Source organism: Vulpes vulpes, chromosome 4 (genome assembly GCF_048418805.1).
Source record: "Vulpes vulpes isolate BD-2025 chromosome 4, VulVul3, whole genome shotgun sequence".
Taxonomy (NCBI): Eukaryota; Metazoa; Chordata; class Mammalia; order Carnivora; family Canidae; genus Vulpes; species Vulpes vulpes.
This window is the reverse complement of record NC_132783.1, coordinates 105,241,279-105,258,021: the sequence shown is the minus strand read 5'-3', so window position 1 is coordinate 105,258,021 and position 16,743 is coordinate 105,241,279. Positions and strand designations below refer to the sequence as shown.

At 32.4% G+C, this 16,743-nt stretch overlaps 1 protein-coding gene across 1 annotated transcript in view; it reads left to right on the top strand.

The window, feature by feature from the left end:
- The window catches only part of TENM2 (teneurin transmembrane protein 2), a 3,534,961-nt gene that overhangs the window by 526,464 nt on the left and 2,991,754 nt on the right, over nucleotides 1-16,743 (top strand). The window lies entirely within an intron of this gene.

Genomic DNA, 16,743 nt, shown 5'->3' with positions numbered 1-16,743 from the left:
TGTTCTATTTTTAATTTTTTGAGGAACCTCCATAGTGTTTTCTACAGTAGCTGCACCAATTGGCAGTCCCACCAAGAGGGCACAAGAGTTCGTTTTTCTCTACATTTTTTGTCAATGCTTGTTTTGTGTTTTTCTGATTTTAGTCATTCTGACAGGTATGAAGTGATATCACATTGTAGTTTTTTTTGTTTTTTTTTTAATTTTTTTATTTTTTTATTTTTATTTATTTATGATAGTCACAGAGAGAGAGAGAGAGAGGCAGAGACACAGGCAGAGGGAGAAGCAGGCTCCATGCACCGGGAGCCCGACGTGGGATTCGATCCCAGGTCTCCAGGATCGCGCCCTGGGCCAAAGGCAGGCGCTAAACCACTGCGCCACCCAGGGATCCCTCACATTGTAGTTTTGATTTGCATTTCCCTACTAATGAGTGATGTTGAGTCTTTCCATGTGTCCATTGGCCATCTGGATGTCTTCTTTGGAGAAATATCTCTTTATATCTTCTGCTCATTTTTATTGGGTTATTTGTTTTTTGGGTGTTGAGTTTTATAACTTCTTTATATATTTTGTATATTTTCCAAAATACACAAATCCAACCCTTTGCTAGATAAGTCATTTGCAAATATTTTCTCCTTTTCAAGTTACCTTTTAGTCTGTTGTTTCCTTCACTGTACAGAAGCTCTTTTATTTTGATGTAATCCCAATGGTTATATATATATATATATATTTTATTTCCTTTGCCTCAGGAGACATATCTAGGAAAATGTTACCAAAGACGGTGTCAGAGAGATTGCTGCTTGTGCTGTCTTCAAGGACTTTTTATGGTTTCAGGTCTCACATTTACATATTTAATCCATTTTGAATTTATTTTTGTGTATGGTAAAAGAGAGTAGTTCAGTTTCATTCTTTTGCATGTGGCTCTCCAATTTTTCCAATGCAATTTGTTGAAGAGACTGTCTTTTTCCTATTGTATATTTGTTACTTCTATGTTGAAGATTAATTGATCATGTAATTGTGGGTTTGTTTCTGGGTTTTCTGTTCTGCTCTGTTGATCTATGTGTCTACTTTTATGCCAGTACCATACTGTTTAATTACAACTGCTTTGTGATATAACTTGAAATCTGGAATTGTGATACCTCCAGTTTTGTTTTTCTTTTTCAAGATTGCTTTTGCTAATTGAGGTCTTCTGTGGTTCCATACAAATTTTAGAATTGTTTGTTCTAGTTCTGTGAAAAATGCTGTTGGTATTTTGATAGGAATGACATTAAATCTATAGGTTGCTTTTGGGTTGCTTTAATGACATTAAATCTATAGGCATTTTAACAATATTTGTTCTTCCAATCCATGAGCATGGGATGTCTTTCTAGTTCCTTGCATCGTCTTGAATTTCTTTTATCAGTACTTTATAGTTTTCAGAGTACAGGTCTTTCACCTTTTTGGTTAAGTTTATTCCTAGGTATTTTTGGTTTTGGTGCAATTGCATATAAGATTTTTTTTTTAATTTTACTTTATGCTGCTGTATTATTCATGTATTCAAATGCAACAGAATTCTGTATATTGATTTTGTATCTTGCATTTACCAGTTTTAAGTAGTTTTTTGGTGGAGTCTTTAACATTTTCTAGATACAGAATCATGTCATCTAAAAATAGTGACAGTTTTATTTCTTTCTTAACAAATTGGATGTTTTTTATTTTTATTTTTATTTTTTTTATGTTGTCTAAACTATGTGGCTAGGACTTCCAGTACTATGCTGAATAAAAGTGATGAGAGTGGGCATCCCTGTCTTGTTCCTGGCTTTAGGGGAAAGGTTCCCATTTTTACCTTTCTGAGAGTGATATTGGCTGTGGGTTTTTCATATGAGGACTTTATTATATTGAAATATGTCCTCCCTAGACCTACTTTGCAGAGAGGTTTTATCATGTACGGATGTTGTACATTGTCAAATGCTTTTCCTATATCTATTGAAATGATCATATGGTTTTTATTCTTTTTCTTATTGATGTAACATATCATTTTCAATGATTTGCAAATATTAAACTACTCTTGCATCCAAGGAATAAATATGACTTGACCATGATGTATTTTTAAAAATATATTGATGGATTCAGTTTGCTAGTATTTTGTTGAGGATTTTTGCATTTATATTCATGAGAGATATTTGCCTATAGTTCTCTTTTTTTGTAGTGTCTTTATCTCATCTTGGTGTCAGGGTGATAGTGGCCTCTCAGAGTGATTTTGGAAGTTTTCTTTCCTCTTGCATTTTTTTGGATAGTTTGAGAAGAATGGGTATTAACTCTTTTTATTTTTATTTTTTTATTTATTTTTATTTTTATTTTTTTGTATTAACTCTTTTTAAATTTTGGTAGAATTCATCTGTGAAGCTATCTGGTCCTGGACTTTTGTCTGTTGAGTGTTTTTTTGTTTGTTTGTTTGTTTCTTTGTTTTGTTTTTTTTTTAATTACTGATTTAATTTCATTGCTCTTGATTGGTGTGTTCAACTTTTCTATTTTTTTTCCTGCTTTGGTTTTGGTAGGTTATATGTTTCTAAGAATTTATCCATTTCATTTAAGTTGTCCAGTTTGTTGGCATATAGGTTTTCATAATATTCTGTTACAATTGTTTGTATTTCTGTGGTGTTGCTTGTCATTTCTCCTCTTTCATTAGTAATTTTTTAAATTTAGATTCTCTGTTGTATTGTTCTGTTCTTTCTTTTTTTTTAGTTTCTATATCATTTTATTTCTGCTCTAATATTTATTATATCCTTCCTTTTATTGTTTTTGGTTAGGATAGTCTTATGTCTGAACTATGTTGATATCCTTTGGTGAGACCCAATGCTTGCAACCTAGGGGAATCTGAGTTAATATCTTTTGCATGAATAAGCATACTCTGCCTGTCTCTAGACAATTTTAGTTATTGCCATAAAGTTTGCATCATATTTGCATTACAGTATCACAGTTTCTGACAGTGGGTGGGGATTTAAGATAAGAATGGAATGCTCGTGAGGTAAAATATAATGCTGCCATTTAAAGAAAGGACCTTGCCACCCCCAATTAAATATGGTTTTATTTCTAAAATCATGTACATATTTAAATTTTATTAAAATGCTTTATAAGTATCTAGTAACATTATTATATGGGTTAACTCTAAAATTTTGATGTGATAAAAATGTCATACTTTTTTTTAATGCTTAAATATTGATAGGTCCTTACATTTCTAGGATAAATATTACCTGATGATATTATATATATCTTTGAACTTTGAGAATCCACTTGTGCTTTTTTTCCCAAGAAATACAGTGCAGTACTGTGAATGTATTTCCTTTTTCTTATGATTTTCTTAACATTTTCTTCTCTCTAGCTTACTTTATGGTCAGAGAATAAGAATACTCATTACACAAAAAAATATGCATTAATCAACTATTTATCTTATTGGGAAGGCTTCCGGTCAACAATAGGTTAAATTTAGGGGATTTCGAAGTTATACCAAGATTTTCAACTGTGCAGGAGGTCAGTGCCTCTCAGCTCTGCATTGTTAAAGGGTTAATTGTATTCAACATACTGGTGAATTTGGTTTGAGAATACTTTATGTAGAGCTAGGACTTTTCCACCTAAATTATTAAGGAAAAACAGGCTATGGTTTTCTTTTTGTACACATGTGTATAGTGAACATAAAAAAAAAATTCTAAATACATTATCTTTAAAACCTGCTCTTTTGGTGTGCTTGAAATGTTTGGATATATGATAGGAATAATTTGCTATTTGACAATTTTCACTGAAATATCTATAAAACTGTCTAGGCCTAAAAAATGTATTTTGTGAATATTCTACTTTGACTTCACTATTAATTTTCTACTTTAGGGGAACCTTGGGTGGCGCAGCGGTTTGGCTCTTGCCTTTGGCCCAGGGCATGATCTTGGAGACCCGGGATCGAGTCCCACGTCGGGCTCCTGGTGCATGGAGCCTGCTTCTCCCTCTGCTTGTGTCTCTGCCTCTCTCTCTCTCTCTCTGTGTGACTATCATAAAAAAAAAAAAATTCTACTTTAGTTTTGTACCTAATTAGAATTGACTTTGATGATTTTGATCATACTTTCCAACTCTCTCACTTTAGAATTTTCTAATTCATTAGCATTAATTTGAAGATAGTATTTATTTTTTCCTCAATCACTGCTGTTTTACTTTACTTAAACAATTATACTCATGTTTTCTTTCTAGTATTTTTAATTAAATTTACAAAGAAGAATTTCCAAAAATTTTAGAAACAACATTTTCCCCCCTTAAGTTGTTTTAATGTGTTTTTTCTCTTCTAGAATTAAATTATGTATTTAAAACATTTAGTGTGAATTCACCTCTGACCAGAACTTTGACCACATTTCATAAATTTCAGCATATAGTATTTCCAAGATTTTATTTTTTAAGAATTGTCTGTAATTTCAAGCTTTATTTTTTAAGTAAGTGATTTAGAGAGATTAATTTTTTTAAAGTTGCTGAAATTTGTTACTGATTTCTATTTTATTATGGTCAGAGACTATATCTCTAGTTGTCTTTGAATGCCTAGTCATTTTTCTTAAAGGGAAGAATGACATTTTAGGACTGGCTCATTCTATATGTAGATGGTGAAAGTATTCACTTTATCTAGTTTGTTTTGTTTGTTTTTTTCATTTTATTAAGTCCTCTGAACTTAAAAGGTCATTGAAATGTGAAAAAGGACCAATGTTTTTATTTTCAAAATAGAGTTTATTTTGAAATTCATTAATTCTCATTGGCATTCTTTCTGGATATTGTTTTGCAATAAATTAAACTTCTTATCTTAGGTCTGATATATATTCCTGATGCTTCCGTTTAACCCAACAGGTACTTACTACCAGACCTGATATACTTACCTGGGACCTAGCTCCTAGTACATTTCTAGATAGTCTTGTAGTTTTGCTGATATGACAAATATTCTAGGAAAAGTAGTTCTCCAAATTCTTCTGTCATTCTCAAAAGCCAGACTATGTTTGCACATATAGGGTGTCTGGTGACTTCTGTCATATTCTGCTTCAGACTCTTGTTCACATTATGCTCTCCCTGATTATTTCCAATAAGGCTTCCTTGAAATTAACTAATTATCATTTACCGTCAATGTTTTTTGCTTGAAGTATATAGGCCATCCAGTTTTTCAGCAGAGGTAAAAGCAACTATTTTAGAATGATTGCTTTAATCCCCCCAAAAAGCAATATGAGGTGATAATGATAGTAATTTCTATTTCAGAACAATATAGAGGTTGTTTACTTCTTTGTTTTCCAGAATACAAGGTGAATCAGTGTTAATTTGCACCTGGAAACTAAATGGTCTGAGAGCCTGGTTGGTTTCCAATGGGCTGACCTTCAGCCGCAGTTAAAAAACAAAACAAAAAAAAACAGAAAACTTTCTTTAGTTTGTCACCAGGTTAAATAAAAACACATCTATTGTTTTCAGTCCACACCAGATTTATAGAGCATTGTTTTAGTATCTATTAAGTTATGATTACAAAGCAAGGATTATTTTTTGCCCATTTACAGTGTAGGCACAGAGTGGAGGAGAAACATGTAGAAATGGAAATGAAAATGCCATTTAGAAATCAGGCTTCAACAAAGTAGGCCAAGTTAAATGTTGGATTTAATAACACACTGCTAATTATGCTTTTCTTTCTGCCCTCCACTACTGTGTACTTACACATCCCCTATAAGAAATGGACTTTTTGACATTTCCTAATATTTTAAAGTGATAAACTGAAATTACCCTTTGAAAAGCATAATTGTTAGTAATAAAATGCTGCTGCATTTCTCTACTGTGAAGATGTATTTTAAGCACAAACAGGATACTTCATGTCTTAGCTGTTCTTGTGCATCAGTTAAATTAGAATGCTTTGATATGTTAATTATTTATCATTCTGAATTATGCATTTTCTAAAATTAAAGAAACACATAACCTGTAATTTATTATTCATTTAGCCTGAAAATGTGTTTTTATGTGGCTGTTTCTCTTCTAGATAGAGGATTTTTGTTTTGATGTAAAACTTATCAACATATGGCTTCAAGTATATGATGGGAGAGTTCAGTTATTTAAAAGATGTACACACAAAACCTATATCATTAGTTTTCCAGTACAGTTTTACCGTTTATGCATAATAATGTTGTAGGCCTGTGCTGCTAGAGATATCTATATCTATATATCAGTGTGTATGTATGTATTTAGTTCCTATGAAAATAAATACACTAAAAATGCATTACATTTATGTAAGTTGAGGCAAATAGAGGATTCTCTGTAATGAAATATGTTATTATGTAGTGTTTTGTTTACTTCTAACAGGAAAGATTCTACATTCTTAGCCATCTCCAGACTGCACTGAAAGGAATTATACTAGAAAAACTAACTAGAAAAACACAATATCCTTTACCTTCATGATCTAAAAGCAAATAAATTATCTAGCTTAACATATAATACCTTAAACAAACTAATGTGTTATAATTAGTGTTAATTGTTGATATATGTTAGTGATAGCCCAAAGAAGGCTGCAGTAAACACATATATGAACAAAAAACCCTTCTTAGTTAAGGATTTGTGTTATTTAGGAATATTTATGCAAAAATTTGAGAGACAAAACTAAGGAATGGTTTTCCTACCTTAAAATCTCCCCCCGACTTTGTTTAATGCCATTCTAGTCATAACCCTTCTTTGTCATAGAACCCTAGAAGAAAAAGGATACCACATTTATTGAACACTTACAACAATGGGCACCAACTGTTGCCCTCCATTTATTTTCATACCTTTTGGAATATTTCCTTACAAATTAAATTTTAGGACTTTTTAAATTGGACCCTTCATCTGTCTAATGTATTTATGGCTTCAAATGTCATTTCTGAAGTATAATTGTGCTGAATGTATTTTCAAACCCCAAATGGGATCAGGTAATTCCAAGTGTGACTGCTTATGGGGAAAATGGATCAGTACATTTGGTATTATAACTAATTGAAAATCCAAAGCAATATATTTATTTATACCTAGTACATATTGAAAAATAGTTTTGAAGATACTAGGCTCAAGGCATCTTTCTAATAAAGGTTTTTGTGTACTGTTTCAAATAATTTCAAATGAATAGTAGAGTAAGGTAGACTCTTGGAAGACTTCCCAATCCATTTATTATAAGCTCAATAACTTGAAGAATATATTGAGGATAAATGAAAGATAGAATGAAGAATCTAAGTGTGGTAGGCAAACTCTAGATCCCTGTCTCTTGACATTTCGGTGTCATTCTTTCCCATATGTGTAGATTGTACTGAATGACTCTTTTCTGATTAATAGACTACTACAGAAGTTATTGGATATTACTTTTAAGATCAGGTTATATAAAGCCTATAGCACCAATCTTGGATGCTTTCTTTCTCTCTCTGTCTTTCTGTCTCTTTCCATCTCTGTCAGATGACATATACTAGGTGATGAACACTGCTATGTTGTAAGAAGCCCTGTGGAGCCATCCAAAGAGCACAGTAAGGAACTAAAGTCCTGAATTTCAACACATTATGAGGAACTAAGGCCTTTGATTAAAATCCTGTGAAGAATTAAGTCTGCCAACAATCATGCCAGTGAGCTTAGAAGCCAATCTTCTATTGCAGTTGAATCTTCAGATAAGTGCATAGACATGACTACAACTTCATGAAAGGTGTTGAATCAGAGACACCTGACTAAATTGTACTTGGAACTTTGGCCCACAGAAACTATGAGATTAAAATATTTGTTGTGTAAAGTTGCTAAATTTGAGATTGATTTGTTTCACGGCAAAAGATAACTAATACCCTAGGCAAAAGGTAGTACCATATACAAAGACAGGGAGGCCAGAATGCTAGAAAACTCATGATATTTTATAAATAAACCTGTTATCACCTTGGCGTTATAAGAGGTGAATGGTCTAATGGTCTTTTATTCTGGTTCCCAATCCTGCAAGAATTTTCTGCTTTCTTTAATCCATTCATAAAACATTCACCAAATAAATTATTTTTCCAACAAAGTGCTGTGAATGAGATGGTCAAATATTAAAAGACCACTGTCAATCTTTAAAAAAAAACCTTTCTAAGAACAGAAATATTTTATTGAGCATGTATTTAAATCACCTTTACCATTCAGCAAATCAAGATTTTACCTCCAATATATTCATGTAAAAAGATCTCACTGATAAGAGATCATTAGAAAATACTTTTGTCAACATTCTATTTCTCCCATAATTTCTTTTCATGAAAGGTAATCATACCTTATAATCTAAGCCAATATTCTCTACAGCATAAATCATTGTAACATTAAACCTTAATATTTATTGCCTGTTCTGTTCTGTCTTGCTGCTGACAGTCCTATTAATGCTTTTCTTAGCAAGTCAAAATACGATACCTCAGTACTATATAGTACTAGAAAAGATTGAGAAAACTCTTTGTACACAAATCAGCTGAAAGCATAACTTATCTGTTACAGCACAGGAAGATTAAATACATGGCCATAAAAATCCCTGCAATCATGGTAACTGGAGTTGAGGTTGCCTCTATTGCTCTAATAAATCCTTTAAGTATGCTTTCAATCTCTCAACAATTCCTGACAAAGCTTGTATCCTGTTGTTGTGAATCTGCCTACCTCAAAAGTCCTGATGGTGAATATTTCATGTGGCTTACCACTTCTTTGCGTCTCTAGTTTAGGAGAAGCTAGCATACTGTTTGCTCGTACTTCTTAATACCTTATTAGTAGAAGATGGATTTGTGCCTCTAGCCTTTAGCCACAAAGTTTCCTGTTATAGAAGATAAAAATTTTATTTTTGCAAATGATGAATGAAGTGATTATGTTTCACAAATTTTAAGGCCATAGACCATTAACTGAGTCTGTTTGGCACTTGTCATTATATATATATATTATATATATATATATATATATATATATATATATATATATACACCATGAAAAGGGAGGATTGTGTTGTTGTAATACCTGATTATTGCCACAAAAGATCCCTCATAAACTTCATATGAAAACTTTATTTGAGCAAAGATAAGGCAAAAGCAAATTACTATAAATATTTACCCTTTCTGAGAGAAATTGATTCCTCATATTTAAGTTTGGATTTGAAGTTGTTACTTACTTGCTCTTTATATTTAGGATCTCTAATACAGTGCCAACCAGAAGATTATGGCAAACCACATTAGAAGAGTATAAATAGCTGTATATCCTTTTCAACTATGAATATATAATATGTATATTATATATATATCTTTATTGCAGATTTATGATATTAAGCAAAGTATCACACTGAAATAGTCAGAATAAATGGGCTATTAAGATAATTCTCTTGCTGGGTATTTTAAGAAAGACCATTTTACTTTAACCTATTGGCTATTGATTCTAATTTCTGTTTTGGGAATTAGAGTTTGACATTTCTCAGTGACATCATTAGGCAGGCATGGTAAACAAAATAATTTCCAGAGTATCTATTAAAGAATTTCATATCACAGAGGTCACCATTCCTAGAACCTTAACCTCACTACTTCTTAACTCTAGAGTTTCTTCTTATGGAGCCATACAACCCACATGTAAACTAAATGGGTTTATAAACCTCTAGACAGATTACAACATCAGCTGGAAAATTAAGAAAGCTTGAGTTTTCAAGAAGTTTTTAGATTCTTTCATTTACAGTCCTGATATATCCCCTAGTAATATCATCTTAGGTCAGACTAGTTTATTTTATTAATATTTAGGTTTTCTTATGATAACATCTCTATATTATGAGAGATTTTTATTGCCAGGAGACAGGTCAAGTGGCTGTCTGGTCAGCTTTAATCAGACACTCTGCTCCTTTTCATTGAATACCAGTTGGATGCTTGAACATGGCTCTCTGCAGGCACCTCTTCTTCATCGCTTCTGTTTTTCTCTCTACCTTACTGACTTGACACATCTAATATCTAAGAATTAAGCCTATTATATTCTTTTAAATGATATATTCCATTTCTTGTAGTTATGACTCAGCAATAGGCATTCTATATATGCAGAGGTCTTAAATTACTTTATGTAATTTGATTTATTGATTATGAGAATTATTAAGTTTCACAAAAAAATACCACTTTAGCTTACAGTAGTATGTCAGGAATGATTTTATAGAATTTTTATCTTCTGTCCAGTTTACAGAATAGCATAGAACTGCTGTAAAGACCCTTATTGTTTGTGTGACTTTTCCTAATAAACACCAAATTGTAGAATTATCTAAAATTACCTAATAATCTGTTGACTGCATGGCGTATTTCTCCTTTGGTTGATTGTGACCCTCTTGTGGTAGAGTAAGGGCAGAATAAGGGGATATCTAAGTAAGCTGTCCAAGATGCTCAAACCTGGCACCAGGAGTCTTTGCACTTTTGCTTCCTCCCAGAACACCATTTCCTTCAGGCAGCAATGTCAGCAAGGAGAGCAAGCCAAGCATGTAGCCATGCATTGTCATGAGAAGACATTATGTATTTCCTGGGAACAAAAAGAGAATCACAAGTTCTGTAGTGCTGACAACATTCTCAAACCCTGAGCCTTAGAATCATGTACTTAAACATGAACCATTTAACTGACAAACAGAAAGCGTTTCAAAAGTCATTTTTCCTTGCTTTTTCCCCTGATTCTACCCAAGTTCTTATTCATTGCATCCCATAAGATGGTCTTATATCACCTTTTCTATGGCTGTATTAGGTTCACAATTTTGCTTCCTTTAGCTGATCTGTTTTAATGTCCTTAGAGCTTAGTTTTTGCTTATTGTAGACATCTATTTTCCACATTTAATAAAATGTTCATTTTTATCTAAAATTCTGAGGTATATTTTAGTTTTCTCCATGCTTCTAAATGCTCCCAAACAAGTAAGCTTTACTTTATTTAGGGGCTAAAAATATTCTGACAAACTAATAGATGCTCTAAGAATATGATATGCTTCTGCAAATTCAACAAAGAAGCTTGAAATCTATTCTCAGACTTTAATAACTAAGTAAAACTTTGAGATATTTTATAACATTAAAATGTAAGAAATCATTTCTCTAACCAGCCATATTATCTCAGTTTGTAAATTACTTTCAGTAATTAATAAATTGCTGAGAGATTATAATAAAATCTGAATAGAAACTTGGTTTCATTAGGATCTTTTATGGCAGATATAATGACAATATGGTATAATTTAATAAAACAATAAGAACTTTGGTTTATGAATTATTTGCTTAGCACTCTGTTAGTTCTTGCAGAGAATTAAGTGATATATTATACACCATGCTGAATTTTCTCAATGTATTGGATAATTGAGACCTCACAACAACCATGTGAATTAGGAGAGTCAGACTGAAGGTAAGGGTTTATCTGTTTACCCGCTCAGTTAATTAGGAATTTGAAAACAAACCTATTTTCAAAGTCTGTGCTCTAATCATTACTCAGTCTTGTCTTCAAGAATTTTACTTTTGAGACATTATATATATATATATATATATATATATATATATATATATATATACAGGATCAGTAGATGTTTATTTAATGAAGAAATGAATGAATGAAGGGGAAAGAGAACACTTAAGTATAACAATATCCTGGATTAATAACAATAATCTTGGAATAAAGACCTTGGAATTTATACAGTATCTTAAGACTAGTTACTATTATAGTGAATGAACTCTGATTCAAGATAGCCAGTTTTCACCTCCTCAACTCAAAACGTGAAAGTGAATTAAAGGAACAAGTTGCTAAATTTGACTAATCATTATTTGCTGGTAAGAAGGAAGAAGAACATCTTTAATTTGTATACATAATAGTATGTCTCTGTAAAAATAAATTGTTTTTAAGCAGATACCCAGAATTTATCAAATAGGTAGGGTTAAAGCTTGAAAATATTAACTATGGAAATACTGAATTAAATGAGAGTCTCTTTTTTAAGCTGGTTCTAGCTTTGAGAGTTTTGTGGGAAAGTTTTATAGACGTTCTCAGACAAGTGAAGGTGCTAAGGTGTTATAAATTTGGTTCTTTTGAAATTTTGAGCATTAAGGGCAGTATCTTCTCTGATACATTATATGATGAGGGAATAGACATAGCAAAAAGTAACGATACATGAAAAAGATGGCTCAAATTGAATTGATTCCGAAAGTCATGGCTAATGTAGTATTTCCTAGTGTGTTAAGCTCATATGGTCCTGTAGAAATTTTGGGTTATTGGAGACAAATGTGCCTTCAGGTTTTTTTTTTTTTTTTGAGTTAAATTAATAATTTTAAAAGTAATTCCTTAATGCTTAATGTTATAAGGAGAATAATGGACCCCAAAGATGTCATAAGCTTAGAACCTGAAAATGTTACTGTATATGGCAAATGAGATTTTTGCAGATGTGATTAAGTGAAGGATCTTGATGAGGGAGATTATCCTTGATTATCCAGGTTGGCTCAATGTAATAAATAAATGTTTGTTATAAAGTAAAGAGAAGAGTCAGAGTCAGAAAACTTGTGATGCTGGAAGCAGAAGTTGGAGCCAGGTGGATCCATTAGCCAGAGAATATGACAGGTTTTAAAAACTGGGGTGAGGGGGGGAGAATTCTACCCTAGAACTTCCAGGAAGAACCACAGTCCTGCCAACACTTATTTATTTATTTATTTATTTATTTATTTATTTATTTATTTATTTTGATTTCTTTCTTTCTTTCTTTCTTTCGTTCTTTCTTCTTTCTTTCTTTCTTTTTTTAGGTTTATCTATTTATTCATGAAAGATACAGGCTGAAAGAGAAAGGCAGAGACACAGGCAGAAGGAGAAGCAGGCTCCTCTCATGGAGCCCAATGCGGAACTCGATTCCGGATCCCAGGATCACAACCTGAGCCAAAGGCAGATGCCCAACTGCTGAGCCACCCAGGCATCCCTCCTGGAAAAACTTTAATTTTATCCCAGTGAGACCCACTTTGGACTTCTGACCTCTAGAGCAGTAATATAATAAATTTGTGTTGTTTTAAGCCATAAATTTGTGTTCTTTATATTAGTAATAAGAAACTAATATACTTGACAAGAAAAAAATAATTATTAGTTTTTTTACTTTTAGTAATACCTCAAGCTGCTAAATGTTTCTTCCCTCTTCATCTTTAGAGGACAAGATGGAAGAAATGACACTTTTGTTACTCCTTGAAGAATAAGTAAAACTAGATGGGTGAACAGTTCTTTTGGATTTGTCCAGGAAATTCCTGATTTTAGTACTGAAAGTCTCATATCCTGGAAATTCTTCAGCTCCAGGCAAGTTGTGATGGTTGGTCGTCCTACAATAGGGTGAAATTCTAGGTTAGTTTGCCTGTGTCCTTATGAATAAAACAATGATGAAACCAGCCCATTTGTTAGGAATCTGTTTTATATTACATAGAGAAGTTGAATTTTACAAATGGTGTGTATAGTAAAGCATGCAGGAAAAAAATTTCCTGTTGTCAAAATTGTTCTTGAAAATTCCTTAGAATGAATCTGTATTGAATACAGGAAAATTTTCTCTCAGCAAGTCTGACATTGCCAATTTTTGTTGCACAGATGCAATGGGTTTTTCTTTCTCTGGCTAAGCCCCAGAAGGAATTGACTTGTGTTTAGGGACCATGTAATATGAAAATCATATAAAGCTGTTTTATTGATTAGTCTCAACTCATTGGGGGTGTAAATATGAAAAGTTTGTTTTTCTACAATCACTGCTTTCAACCATGGTTTGTCAAAATGTTTTTATTGACATCTCTGGCAAATGATTTTCAATAACTCTGATTAAAATCCAGTTCGTTTTTTATAAAACCTTTCTTTTATCCTAATTATCATGCTCCTCCCATGTAAGTTTGAGCTGAAGGCCTACCTACTGTGAGGTGTTAGAAGGTGGAGAGAGAGAGGCATTTTTTACTCTGAAACTTCCCCCCTCTTTCTCTTCAGGTCTTCCCTATAGCAATGTGCTGTAGAATGAGGAAATAGTAAAATATATCCACTTAATCAATTTTTTCTTGGTAGTTTCTACTTTTCTAGCTAGGATGAACTGGCCTCTAATTTGCTCCTTTAGGGCATAGATATGAATTCACCACAATATCACAATGGATCTCCCCACTTCCCTCTCTTCTAGTCATTAGGAGTGATCTCCACAGCCTTCATACTTTAAGGGCTCTTTGGTCCACTAGGTAGCCAACTGGGGTGATTTTTTTAATGAATTTTCCCCTGGCAGCCTTCCTAATCCTGCACCTTTTTGACATGTGATTGTGAAATGTACTTTTATCCCAAAAGGAAAAAGTAATTAAATGAAAGTTCTTAATACAGAGAAAGAATATGTAGGTAGTCACCTAGGCCATTCCTCTCCTCCACCAAAATGATAGAAACATATATTAAGAACTTAGGTTAAAAAAAAAAAAAAAAAGAACTTAGGTAAGATCACTTAGTACTGCAACATTATGCAAACCAGATTCAATTATGTGAGAGTTTTCTATTTCATTTCATGACTCCCAGAGATTCAAGATAATCATTTTGTGTCCGTAAGATTCAGGAGAAGTAAGATTAAGAATGAATTCAGAAGTCCACACTTGTGTTCTAAAATCTGTAACATTTTTCTGCTAACCATGGTGTCTATATTATACACTGAGGCTACAGGTCAATATCCTAATGTGAGTGTCTAAATTTAACATGACATAAGTTTAAAAAGATAGGTATTCGGGGTTTGTGTTGTACTATATAGAGAAGTCTAGCAGGAGTTTAAAAAGATAGATTTGGTTCTCTGAGATTTGCTCTTACTGAAATGGATCAATGATGAAAATAGCCAAAAAGAAAATAAATAAATAAATAAATAAATAAATAAATAAATAAATAAGATAGACTTTTTTTTTTTTTTTTTAGATTTCCTGAGGTATCACTTTTTTTTTTTATATTTTTTTTAATTTATTTATTCATGAGAGACAGAGAGAGAGAGGCAGAGACACAGGCAGAGGGAGAAGCAGGCACCACACAGAGAGCCTGACGTGGGACTCGATCCAGGGTCTCCAGGATCACGCCCTGGGCTGCAGGCGGCGCTAAACCGCTGCGCCACCGGGGCTGCCGGAGGTATCACTTTTTAATAATGATAAATATTTCTAGTTTAATTAATCACCTCACTAATTTATTCCAGCCTAATCCTGTATTTCTTAGCGACATTAAGGATGAGTATCTCAGAAGGATTTAAATACACTCCACTGGGAATGACACTTAACATGCAAAATAATTTCAAACTCATCTTTCTCCATACTCCAAGTGTCTTAATGTGATGTTCATAAATCAATATATTTAGAAAAGACTAGAAAGTAATTTTCAGCAAATTGACTAATAATGTGAAAATAGTTTTATTTTATGTCACTTAAAAATATCACATTGTTTATACCTGAGCATAGTTTATTTTTCCTGTAAATGCTTTAGAATGGTATTTTCAAATTATTATTATTAAGATTATTCCAAGTATGCTATTAGCTGGACTATAATAAAGGGTTTCAACGTCAAAAATGCTCATTGAATCCTAAAGACGTTACATTCCTCTTAAAAGTCTTGGCATATGATAACATAATAAAACCTTTGATAAGTCCTATAGTATAGAAATCTCTAATTTATTTAACTGAACATTTTTCAAGCATATTTAATCTTGAAGTTTTTTGGGGAAACATATTAAAATATTTCAGAACATTAATGTCCATTAATCTCAATTTTCAAAATACTGCTTGAAAGGCTTCTTAGTAACATGAGCAGATTTTTAAAATAAATGCCTAGACGATTTTAATATATGAGTCTAAGATCAGAAAATTTATAAAAATTAAGCTTATGTAAAACAATCTTTACCCAACAAAACAAAATTTATATTTTATATTTAGTATGCTCCATATGTTCTATTGCCTGTACCCAAAGATAGACTTAACTCTAGATGAAACTGCATGATGTTACTTTTAGAAGTCTTTTTTGTAGAACAGGTAACAAGTGAACGAATTAAAACAAAGATAATAGGGATAAAGAAGAGAATATACATTTGAAAGCATTTAACTGGTAACTAGGTAGTGCTGGGTGACTGAATTGGATATAGGGACAAAGAGAAATTACTTATGGTGGGGTATTCACTGGTGACACAAATGTAAACATGCATACAGGAGGGGGAGAAGATAAAGCAGGAAGATGGTGAGTTTTGTTTTTGATTCTTTGAGATTGAATTGTGTCAGTAACAATCAAAAACAGATATGCAAACAGTAATTGAATATATGTAAGAAGTTCAGGGGAAAGATTGGGACAAAAGCTAAGTAAAGCTAAGTAATGTATTATCAGCATAAAGGATAGGGATGAATTCCTATATGGAATTTTATAGGATCATTCAGGAACAGAATCCAGAAGAATAATGTGGGATACAAAAGCATGGGCAATACAAACTTTTAAAAAGTCATGTTGGACAGAAGAGAGAACTGAACCACAGCCAGGGAAGAAATAAAAAAAGATCAGAGTGTATATGAGGAAATTCACAACAGTTCAACATCATAGTAACTAGATAGCAGCTAGAGAATTTCAGGAAGAAAGGAGTGCTTGACAATGCCAAAATACAGCAAGGAACCCCAATCAGAAGAATATCAACCAATTGCTACTGAACTTGACATTTGGGAGCTTATTAGAGGATTTAATGAAAATACTTGAGAAAATTTTTAATACCAGAAGTCAAATATTAAGAGCTGAGTAGAAAACATTGAGAAACAGAAGTAGTTG